Consider the following 10387-nt stretch of genomic DNA (forward strand, 5'->3'; position numbering starts at 1 on the left):
GTTCTGGGTTTAATCATATCTGTAACACTCCAACAGGTGAAATAATTGTCACCATGTCCTGGTACTGAGAGCTACAATAGGGTGAAAAGCTGAGGCACCAAGGCAGGGAGGCAGCCTTCTATACAAAATTAAATTCAAATCTCTAAGGGACCAGTTTCTTTTTTTCACAGCTATTCCCTGTCTTTACATCCTTTTCTCTGCTGGGACTCAAGAAACCTTTCTATTAAGCCTTTATGACAATATAATATTATAACTAATTCTGACCAAAGGCAAAAATAGCAAAAAGTGCTGGGCATGGTGGTGCACATTTGTAATCCCAGCAGCTTGAAAGGCTGAGGCAGGAGAATTGTGGGTTCAAAGTTAGCCTTAGTGAGGCCCTAAGCAATTTAGCGAGACCCTGTCTCAAAATAAAATAAAATTAAAAATAACGGTTGGGGATGTGGCTCAGTGGTTAAGCACCTCTGGGTTCAATCCCTGGCACCAAAAAAAAAAAAAAAGTAATACCTATAATTTGTCAAAGATCTACTGTATGCCACATATTATCTATATCCATTGCCTTATTTAATATTCTAAATACCATAGGGATCATAGAGACACACAGCTCAATTATGGTCTGGCTGAAATCCTAAAATCCTGCCATTTACCTTTGGCTTCAGCTTTGGAATCTGGATTTAATGGTATTTCTGGCATTCCTGAACTTGTGTATGATGGAGGTGTGCTTGGATTGGTCTCCATTGTATCTGGTCATTATGGCATCATCAGTAAGCAAACATTCAAATTTGTTGTTAATATTGAAATACATACATTGTAACTTTCAAATAAAGGCAAGCATTCTACATGAAACTCAGAGTAAAAAAAAAATACCCTTCTGTGTTTAGTGGTTGGAATGCTATCAATCCATTGGCATATGAATTTATTTTTATTATCACAAGTCAGTGTAAAAGTTATTAATTTTATGTGAAAGAAAGCATGTTAGCTTTAGGATACATATCCTTCTAGTCAACAAATGTTCATGCAAATTTAAATCAAAATACACAAAGAATAATAAAAATTTATAGATTGAATTATAATTCAGGACTTTGCAGAATTGTTTTGGAGACAGTTCCTGACAGTTAAGTGACATTTTGGAAGTATTTACTTTTTTATTTTTTAAATTCTATTTAAGCCATGATCTTCTAAGGAAAATGATTGCTTGGAAATTCTTCAATTTTTTTTTATGATTGCTTTAAAAAATGCAAGTTCACTTAGAATTTCACAAGGCAGAAAAACTTCCAAATCATTCTCCAACAAAGTCCATGATAAATCATATCGAAATCAGAAATAGTAAAGACTACAGGGAAAAGAGAAGAGTATTTGTTTTTAAATGAGCTCCTCCAATATCTTGCTTTTCTACCAATCATAGTTGAAAGTGGGCCCTATTTGTTAATATGTAGGTGGCTACCATAGAAGAAATCCAGCAGCTGACAGTGGAGAAACTATTGTTTCTTCCCCATCATATCAAACTTATAACATTTGGTTCATTCATTTTTGTTGTGATGGTAGTGATCAAACTCAGGGTCTTACACATGCTAAGCACACATTCCATCACTGAGTGAACATCCCTAACTGTGACCAATAAAACTTGAAGGATAAAAGCATATTAATGTGGTAGTTTGACCAAAAATGGCTCTGATTCTCAACCCCTCTGTGGTCTCAAAACTTTGAATCTGACCTGGGAACCGCTCCATATCAAGAGATGAATCTATTTCCCCGTGCTTTGAGTCTGGGTAGGTTTGTCATTTGCTTTAGCTAACAGAATACAACCCATGTGACTGAGACAAGTCCTCAAGAAGCCTTGCACATGTCCTCCTCGCTTTTGGCATCTTCTCATGCCATAACAGCAAGCTCAGTTACCTGCTGGCAGCTGAGAGATCACATGGAGCTGACATGATCTCCACGTCATAGTACAGAACATTCTATACCATCAGTCCCCAGCCTACCTGCGAGGTGACGTAGCCACAGAAACTGAGCAAGCCTAGAGGAGGCCCATGGGTTGTGGCCCAGATAATCAGAACCACTCAGCTGACCCATAGGATGGTGAAAAATAAAAATAAATATTTATTATTAAATACCATTGAAGTTTTGTGGTTACTAGTAATGTAGCATTGTGTGGTAAGAGGTAACTAATGTAATTAATGACTACTTTTTCAATAACAATATCATGCTTATTTTTGTGATGGGAATATTTCTTTTGGGAGTGGGAGGGTAGTACTAAGAATCAGGTTTATTCTTTTATTCCAGAAATCTATGTCATGATGGGGATATTTGACTTTGGCCTCAGTAAGTTTAGCACTTGGCCATCAAAAATTCAGCTAAAGTGTGAATGTGGTGCATGTCTAGGAAGTAGGAATCACTATCTTCAATTTATAATCACATATATACACACAAGATGCTCCTGAGAGATGGAGCTTTCTCAGGTCTATCTCACTCCAGAACTGTGTTCTTTTTTTATTTTTATTTTTTACAGTGTTGGGATGAACCCACAGCCTCACATCTGCTAGGCAAATACTCTACCACTGAGTAGCACCCTCAGCTCTCAGAACTGTGCTCTTAACACTAAGCTATATCCTCTCTCTGATACCAAAAATGGAGAAGTCACTCTATGACACAATGGGCAATTTCTTCCAGGTAGGAAATGAAGAAAGCCCCTTCCATCTGAAAACAGATTATCAATGTATTGAAACTAACTTTATTTTAGGGGGAAAATATGTGAAATGCAGAACCATCATAATCTTATCATATATGGGTACACAGGTGTCCATTAAGAGCAAACTGAATTAGTGAAACACTTATCTATGCTATGCAACTTAAGGAAAGAAAATCTCTTAAAATTATTGTGCATGTGTTTGGAATTTGAGCCTTTTTTCCCCTAGCAGTTGCAGAGTCTATGCTTTTATGATATGCTCCTTTCTGTTATTCTCCTGAAATATTTACTCCAATATTAGGCAAGAGCAATAATTTGACCTATGGGTCCTCACCCTCCACACTCTTCAAATTAGACTAAACTGACACTTGCAGGCAAAGTTTGGGGAGTTAATTAATGTGACCAAGAGAGACAAAGAGGAAGGTCTGGGCTTGCAGTTCAGCAGTAGGGCATTTATCTAGCATGCCTGAGGCACTAGGTTCAATCTCACACACACACACTCACACACCACAAATATCATGTGGATAAATACTCAAGTGAAAGAAAGCAATTGATTGTATGTCTGAAAGCAGTGGTTCCCAAGACAGTTGTAGTAGCAGTAGCACCAGGAAACTTGTAATGCAGATTCTCTGGCCTTACTCCAGATACATTGCATCAGAACTCTGAAGTCAGGTCTTAGCATCTGGTGTTTGTTTGTGTGGTAGGAATTGAATCCAAGGCCTTGTACATGTTGAGCACATGCTCTGCGTACTGTGCCACTGAGCTATAGTCCCATACCCTTTATATGATTCTGGTGTTTGCTAAAATCCGGGAGCCACTAGGCAAGAAAAAGGTGCCATCAGAGGACTTTTTTTTTTTTTTTAATTCACTTTTAGGTCTTGGTCTCTGATCAGAAAGGTGAAACCAGGCAGCTCTTGCCTTCCTAGATCTCTGCTCCCAGAGGTTCCTGGAGAAGTAGATTTCCTTGTTCCTTGGCTCAGAAAGTAGGGAGAGGAAAGAAGGCCAAGAGCAGGATAGGGTAGCTAGCAACAGCTTGGCCTGCCTGCAGCTGCCTCACCCTCCTTAAAGTCTTGGTGGCAGGTCAGCATCCTTTTCTGCTCCTTCAGAGCTCTGGCTGCTCTCCCAAGGTCAAAGTACCCTCTATACATGTCATGTGCAAAATATTTCAAGGAAAGTGCTTTGCTTCCAGCTGTGAAATTGATTAGTGGCCTTAAATCCCCAAAGAGTGTCTAACAGCAGCTGGAGTTGCTATTTTAAAACTGGACAAGAGAGGGGAAGGGGAATTATTATGTATTGTATAGGAAAAAAAAATCTAAAAAAATATTTTTTTTCCTCCAAGTTGGGAGATCGGTACACACAGGGGAAGAAATGTGCAAGGAAGTGTGATATAATTTTACTTCCTACATTAGAATTTTTTGTTTGGATAGCCTGAACTGTAGTTCATTGCTTCTTCTGAAATTAGTATCAAGAAATTTAGCTTTCAGGCATTTAAGAAATTGCAGAGTTGGGAGATTAAATCAGCGCTTACAGCCTCTTTGGACGTTGTGTTCTTTGCTAACTGCTTGACCTGGGTGAACTGTCTTACTTGTATTCAGGAACACTCTCTGAAACAGCAGATGGAGATCAAAAGTGCCTTGTAGAATAGACATGGTGGATTCTAGAGACTACTAGGTCTGGATTTTTTTTTCTACCATATTTGTTGCTCTCATAAGAAAGAATTTTAAAGGTCCGGTTAAAACTTGCCAATCATTCATTGCCCAGGGACACTGAATCTACAGAATAGCTCAGCCATGGCTCAATCTGTTAATGCAACCAAAACTTTATCAGGCAAACTTTTATTTTTCACCTCCTATGGGCTAGACAATGTGCTAACCACTGGGGATATAAAAGTAAAAAGACAGTGTACAGGAAGCAGACAAATGAGATAAACAAAGATTTTAATAAGGTATGTAGAGGTGGATAGATGTGATTCCTTTCCTCCCCATCCTAAGTGTCATGGTCAACACTCCCATAACAAAACACAGGTTAACAAGAGAGAAACATAACAAATACATTGAACCAAAGTTTTACATGACACAAGAGCTTCAGACACACAGATCCAGGGAAAACTATCCATTTTTATGCTTAGGTTAGGTAAAGGATGAACAGCTGTGTGGGAATGTAATTGGACAAAAGTATTTGAGAAAACAGTAATAGACTGAGTAGGGAAACCCAGCAAGGCCTGTATGTTCAGATTCTTCTTGGTCTTTCTGTGTAGCATCCCTTCTTCCTGCTATGGCAAGACCCTCAGAGGGTATTTAAAAAAGGGTGAAGGAAAAGGGGAGAATGCAATCTTTCTAGATTTTATGGCTTGCTTTGGAGGAAAAGAGGAGGGAGAGATTTTAGCTTCTATGACCCACCTCGGGGAAGAGGAATTCTTGTTTCTCTGATGGCTTTGAGGGAGACGGAGACTAGAAGACAGAAGAAGGTCCAAGAGACTTTGCTTCTAAGTGCCTTCCAATCTCCTTTAGTTTAAAGCACTCAGAACACCAAAGCACCAAACTCAGTATCATGCTCTGAACCTCTAGAAGTGCTACCATGAATCTAGTTAACCAGGGCACTGAGGAGAGGGCCAATGAGGAAACTTCCCCTGGATGGGATGAGAAGAGGAAAAGAGTGTTTCAGGTAGGAAGAGGGATTATGCAAAAAAAAAAAAAAAAAAAAAGGGACTAGTCTGAAAACCCAGAAGACTAACAAGTCCTGGTGCCTGGAGTGTGGTGCATGGAGAGGTGCTGGAGAGTGGAGATGGAAGGGGAGGTCGGGACCTGCTGTAAGGACCTAGTGCCCATGCTAAGGAACCTGGGGCAAGTCCTACAAGCAGAGAATGTGGTAAATAAGCCCTCTTTAGTACATCTGCCAAGGTTATGTTGTAGTTGGAACATAACCTAATTGGGAGTCTGAGCAGGGAGGCCCAGCAGTGAAGACAAGAGAAGCAAATGGGGGACATTGTCATTTCTTTTCTATTAATTGCATAAGTCCTAACTCTGCCCAAACTACAGCTGATACTTACCCAAAGTAGGCAAACACTTCAGAATTCCCACCAGGAAAAATTCATTGTTATTGGATCACAGACTATTTGGGAAATGAAACCATCCAAACAAACAACAGTATCACTCAAGAAAGAAATCATGTTTTAATTATTATTTAATTAGGTATATGTGGTTAAAAGTCTTGAATGCCACAGGATCTAAAGCACCTTTTGAACATTTCCTAATGTTCTGAAGTAGAAGGATGCTTCTTGACACAAGAGGGAAAGGCACTCAGTCACTGCAATGGGAGCAAACATATTCCTTGGATCAGGAGAACCCAAGTACTATATACTTTTGGCCCAGATGTTTTATTTTCAGTCATGCAGAGCCAATTAGATGTTTATACTGGGCAGGAGAGATCAAGATTCACAACAGAAAAGTATATACACCATGAAGAAATAAAAGCTTGTGGGAGAGGGTCTCTTGTGACCCTTGGTGTGTGTGGGGGGGCATCTCTTATGCCCCCTGATGTCCATTGGCATGACTTGCAGTATTATGAAGATTTTGAATCATTTCAGAGAAAAGATGGCTGAAGACTTGTCCTTAACCTAGAACAATTGCCATCAAAGTGAATGAATTGCCCATCCTTATTTATGACTTTATCAGCTATTATAATAATAATCCAAATACGTAAGTATGGAAGACAAGGAGTCCTGGTGTTTGCTGCTGGTTCTGTCGCTGAGTTGACTGCAACTGTAAAATTGGGTAAATTAAAGATGCTTAGAGGAGCTTGATGACCAGATGGCTGCCATCAGTGAATAAATATGTGAGGATATCTTCTGAAATAATTATTGAGAGGGACAGGGATGAGGACTGAGTGTCTACAAAAAAGATAAAAAGGAGAGTTTGGGAAACCACCAAAGACAAGCACTGAGCCAAAAGACCACAGACAAGGAAGAAAATCCTGAAAACAGGAGAAGAGCCAGAGGTGGGAACTCTGTGGGAAGCCCAAATGCAGAGCAGATCATGATAGGAAGAAAAACCTGAATGGATGAGGAATTTGAGTATTGTCCCACTCTAGTTCAGATCTAAGACACACAATAGAACACATATATCTGTGAACATTCAGGAAAGAAAAATACCATTTCAAATAATGTGATCCAACCAATGAAGAAAATGGCTTATATATATTTGCTATCACTGGTTGTATTAGAAGCTATTGAAATTTTATTTTTTTTAACCCAAAAGACCGTGAACAAAATTAAAAACTGGACAACCCACTTCGGGATAACATGTTTTATGTTTGTGGGTTTTGGTGGGAAGAGGAAATAAATCACACACTTCAGTGATCTATTTGCTTACCTGCTTCTTTGAAAGTCCAACTTCCATCTCCTTAAGAACTGAGGCTAGAACCACTGCACTGGGACCTGGTGTGCACTAGTTCCCAGTAAATGTTTGCTTTTGCACAATTTGAACTGACCAAGACAAAAATGACACAGGAGCCAAACAGGTCATAGATACAAACAGGTGTCATGGATACAAAATAATGATTATTCAATTATATCATTAAATATTCAACAACTCATTTACATCACATTGGCTATTTCTGAGAAACTGACAACTTCTCATTGGCTGTAGTATATTTTGCTGATATTTACCCATCCTTCTATGATATTTCTGCAAGAGTAAATATTGTCTTCACCTACTGTCTCTTCCCCACAATAAAAGGCATTCTCAACATTACCAGTGTCCACTTTTTTCTACACCGAATTATTACTAAGGTTTCAAAGGCACTGCTTTTCAGAGAACAACTTGTGTGGCTGCTCAAAAACTTTCCAGTGCTTAAAAGCTAACAAAGCGTACTAATAAAAGCACAAGATAATTCAATTGCATTCAAAGGAAGAAGACAGTTTCTATTCATTGACCATACCCCTGATTTGCCAAGTGAATCCAAAGACTGGGAGAAATGGAAGCAGTTTTAAGCCCACAATTTACTTCTTGGTGTTTTCCTTTCCTTTCCCTCCCTCTTTTCCTTTCCTCCTTCCTCTCTTTCTTTCCTTGCAGTGCTGGGGATGATATCCCCAGGCACACTAGGCAAGCACTCTACCACTGAGCTACATTCTCAGCCCAGAGAACACAGTATTTTCAAACCACCCATGCCTCTGCCCTTTTGATATATGGCTGGTGAAAATCATAGTCACGCCTTACCTTTCCCAAGAATTAAAAGAATGTGAACCAGTCAAAGAATCTTCAATATACACAGTAAATGAGCCAAGTAATATAGTTTTGGAAAGCAGAGACAATTTATTGCATTTATATCGTCAGTGGAGGGCAGCACTCTCCACACTAGCTAAATTCCCAACCGCAATTGAGTTACCTGGACGAAATCCAAGATGCCTTATTCCGCCCTAAAAAATTCAGGGTCACAAGTGTTAAGTGTGCCAAGTGCGACCCCATGACTTCCCCAAACCAAGGGCTAACTCCTCAAATAGACTTCAGGACCACCCTGGACGACGAAATAACTCAAAACATATAAACACTTCTCTTTTGTGGTTTTTCATGAGCCAAGTGTCCGGAAAACTGGTTCCTACGTCCTAGCTACCCACGCCTGCAGGCAGCTAGCTCTTGACCTCTAAAGAGCTGGGAAACTCTTAACTAGGAAACACGAGGAGATGTGACCAGCTGGTGGCTCTGTGTTGGAATCCCCTGCGTGTGCGCTCGGCTTTAAGAACTAAAACTCCAAGACGGTGTGCGCGGTGGCAGACCTGGGCCACCTACGGGTGTGCCTCCAGATCACCTGGAGAACCTGCTGATAAAAAGACTTACGGGGCGGGGTTATGCCAGTTTCTGATTCTGTAGGTCCGGGGTGGTTTGATTCTGTAGGTTTTTAACCACTTGCCTGATCGTGTAGAGGGGTCTAGTCCACAGAGAAGCGCTTCCCTGGGGCACGGGGCTTTTGAGAGACTCAAAAGTGAGAAGGAAGAAAGCTGAAAGCTCATGGTGTCAAGAACATTCTCCTCGGCTCTTCATCTCCCTTTCAGTTCTCTCCCTACCCCTTTCAGTTCTGCAGGAAAATTCTGAGCAAAATCGACCCCGCCCTGAGCGGAACGCGGACCCGAGGACGCTGGGTCTCTCTGCGCCCCGCCCCTCGCTACGACTCTCTCGGATCCGCTGCCCTCCTCCCGCCCGGCCTCCGCCCTCGGCGCCCCGCCCCTCCCTACGCCCCGCCCCGCCTCCGCCCTCGGCGCCCCGCCCCTCGCTACGCCCCGCCTCCGCCCCGCCTCTCTCCCCCCCAGCTCCTCCCGGGTCACCGCTCCCCGCCCCTGTCCTGACTTGTGGCCGCCCGCAAACCGGAAGTTGCTAGGAGCCCGAAGGGTGGAAGGAGTCCGTAATGAGGAACGTGGACCGTGAACTTGGATGGTGAGGGGGAACTGGAGCGGGGAATGGTGTGAGGGGGCTCAACCGGGCCTGCATTTGGGGGCGCTGGAAGATACGTGTTTCCTGCGCTCTGAGCGCAGTGTTGGGCAGTCTGGCCATCGGATGTTTAACTCGAGGGCAGGAATCGGGGTATCCTGACTGAAGCGTCGGCACCAGGAAATGGCCCTGACTCAGCGGCACGTCAAGGACCGCTTTCCTCCTGGATCCAGCTTCCCTTCTCCTACCCCTCCTACCTCCTGCTTCCCTTCTCCTACCCCTCCTACCTCCTGCTTCCCTTCTCCTACCCCTCCTACCCCCAGCTTCCCTTCTCCTACCCCTCCTACCCCCTGCTTCCCTTCTTCTACCCCTCCTACCTCCTGCTTCCCTTCTCCTACCCCTCCTACCCCTGCTTCCCTTCTCCTACCCCTCCTACCCCCAGCTTCCCTTCTCCTACCCCTCCTACCCCCTGCTTCCCTTCTCCTACCCCTCCTACCTCCTGCTTCCCTTCTCCTACCCCTGGTGCGTGTTCTTGGGGAGAAGAAAAGAAGGGTGAAATCGCCCTGTGATTGCAAAGATAGAAAAGGCCAGATCATCAAGAGCTCATTGAAGGCATTTGAATTTAATCCTAAATGCCGTCATGGAGATTTTTAAGCAGAACAGGGCTAATCTATATCGGATAAAAATTTAATCTTTTGGAATTCTCCTGGCTTATCTAAAAAGTTCCCTAATGGCGGCTCTAGTGCCCACTTAACCAAATTATTTTCTTAGGATAAACAATTGAAAGTGGAGTTAATGGAGCAAATGTTATATCCACCCTTAAGACATAATATGTGTGTATTGATATAATTTAACTAATTTAAATTGTTTAATCCTTTATGAAATTATTGGCTAGGAACAGGTGGTTTTATTTTGCTATAGCTTTAACCTCTGAGAGACTTCCCTACCCCATTAAAACCATTTATTTATCTATTTGTCTATTTATTTATTTATGCTGGGGATGGATCGGATCATCCAGAACCTCATGGTGCTAGGCAAGCACACTACCACTGAAAAGTACACCCAATCTTTTGTTTTTATAATTTTAAAATAAGAACTTTTGAAAACTAGACAATAAGTTTCCTCTAAGACGTTCAGTTTGTGTAAGACAAATCTTTATCTTTCAGAAAGGAATACAAAATATCTTTCATAGGGGAATTCAAAGTATATGAGAAATATTAGATGTGGATATGAATGTTAGACGTGATAATATTTCATTGTGTCCAAACACAAATCTTTTTTC

This window comes from Urocitellus parryii, chromosome 2 (assembly GCF_045843805.1).
Source record: "Urocitellus parryii isolate mUroPar1 chromosome 2, mUroPar1.hap1, whole genome shotgun sequence".
Lineage (NCBI taxonomy): Eukaryota > Metazoa > Chordata > Mammalia > Rodentia > Sciuridae > Urocitellus > Urocitellus parryii.